Source organism: Otolemur garnettii, unplaced genomic scaffold (genome assembly GCF_000181295.1).
Source record: "Otolemur garnettii isolate 467f Iridium unplaced genomic scaffold, OtoGar3 scaffold00268, whole genome shotgun sequence".
Taxonomy (NCBI): Eukaryota; Metazoa; Chordata; class Mammalia; order Primates; family Galagidae; genus Otolemur; species Otolemur garnettii.
Window position 1 is genome coordinate 166,794 of NW_003852663.1, and position 2,077 is coordinate 168,870.

Here is a 2,077-nt window from a genome sequence, read left to right on the forward strand (position 1 = left end):
GCCATGGCACTCTACCCAGGGGGATAGCTTGAGGCTCCGTCTCAAAAAAAAAAAAAAAAAAAAGACTAACTTGAGGAAAGTGAGACATTGTCTCTACTAAAAATAGAAAAACCAGCTGAGTGTCGCGGGGATCTGTAGTCCCAGCTACTTGGGAGACTGAGGCAAGAGGATCCCTTGAACCCAAGAAATTGAGGTTGCTGTGAGCTATAGGGTGACTGAGTGAGACTCTGTCTCAAAAAGAAAAAGAAAGAAATCTTTGGCTTCTCCTATATTCTGTTATCAGTCATATTATTTTTGTGGGGTTTTAAAACTTTATGTCATATGGCTTGGTGCTCAGCGGTTAGGGCGCCGGCCACATACACAGCGACTGGCAGGTTTGAACCTGGCCTGGGCCTTCTAAACAACAATGACAACTACAGCAAAAAAAAAAAAAAAAGCCAGGCATTGTGGTAGGTGCCTATAGTCCTAGCTACTTAGGAGGCTAAGGCAAGAGAATCTCTTAAGCCCAAGAGTTTGAGGTTGCAGTGAGCTGTAGAGGGCAACATAGTGAGATTGTTTCAAAGAAAAACAAAAACAACAACAAAAACATTTATGTCATAGAAAAGTAGAAATGTAATCAAATGTAGAGAAAATAGTTCAGGGTTACCCTTAATGCACTTATCATCCAACCTCAACATTAAGTCATCACTAACCCTTTTTTGTCTATAACATCCTTAACCTTCCTCATAGATTATTTTTAAGAAAAACCTAGATGCCATTTCAACTGTAAAGATGATACCTAAAGAATTAATAATTCTTAATATCATCAAATATCTAACCAGTGTTCAAATTCCCTTTAGATTTGGTTACAAATAGCTGGTAGTTAGCTTGGTTAAAAGATTAATCCATGTTCATGTTTTGAAAAATTTCAAAATAGAGTTGGAACCTGCATAGTTTACCCCTCCTCCTTACATTGACCACCTCCTTAAGTTAACCTAATTTTTATATACTGGACATGCACCACATGTAAGTACCAGTACAGTAGGCCTAGTTCCTTATCTTGACCCACCTCCATATGTTGACCAGTTTGTTATAGTCCCTTAGGGCAATCAACTTATAGAGGTGCTACTGTATTAAGGAGGTAAAAATGTTTTTGTTATATGGATAGCTTTTATAGTGCTTAAGTCAGGGCTATTTGTTTGTTCATTGCACCTGATAAATTTTTACCCCTCCCTTCCTCCCCACTCACCCTATTTTTCCATATATTCTTATCTTTATAGCAATTTTCTCTTTTGGTAGGAGAATGGAGAATAGAAGCTTCTTGAGAGTAGCTTGGAAAATTGTTTATAATTCTTCATATTCGTTATTACATTGTTGTTATATGTGTCTGATCACTATTAGAAGGAAATGGGAGGCCCGGTGCAGTGTCTCACAGCTGTAATCCTAGCACTCTGGGAGGCTAAGGTCAGGAGTTCAAGACTAGACTGAGCAATAGCAAGACTGTCTATAGCAAGACTGCAATAGCAAGTAGAAAAATTGGCTGGGCATGGTGGCATATACCTGTAGTCTCAGCTACTGGGGTGGGGCAGTGAGGCAGGAAGATCAGTGTGAGACAGGGAGTTTGAGGTTGCACGAGCCATGCATGATCAAGCCACTGCTGTACTCTAGCCAAGTGACAGAGACTCTGTCTAAAAAAATAAAGAAGAAGAAGGAAATGGAGCATTTAATGGATAGTGAACACATCTTGTAAAGCTGTGCCTCTCAAAGTGTGGCCCTTGAACCAGCAGCATCAGTATCACCTGGGAGCTTATTGAGATCCAAATTCCTCAGCTCTGCCCTAGATCTGTTGAAATAAGCTCTAGAGCAGTGGTTCTCAACCTTTCTAATGCCCCAGTGTATTTTCATTGTTACAAAGGGGTCATGACCCACAGGCTGAGAACCACTGTTCTAGAGGAAGGGTCCAGAAATCAGTTTTTTTTTTTAATAAATCATAGCTGTGTACCGTAATGCAATCATGGGGTACAGTGTGGTGTTTTCATATACAATTTGAAATATTTTCATCAAACTGGTTAACATAGCCTTCATGTCATTTTCTTAG

At 39.6% G+C, this 2,077-nt stretch overlaps 1 protein-coding gene across 1 annotated transcript in view; it reads left to right on the forward strand.

Moving 5' to 3' along the window:
• The window catches only part of CENPI (centromere protein I), a 109,633-nt gene that overhangs the window by 66,252 nt on the left and 41,304 nt on the right, over positions 1-2,077 (forward strand). The window lies entirely within an intron of this gene.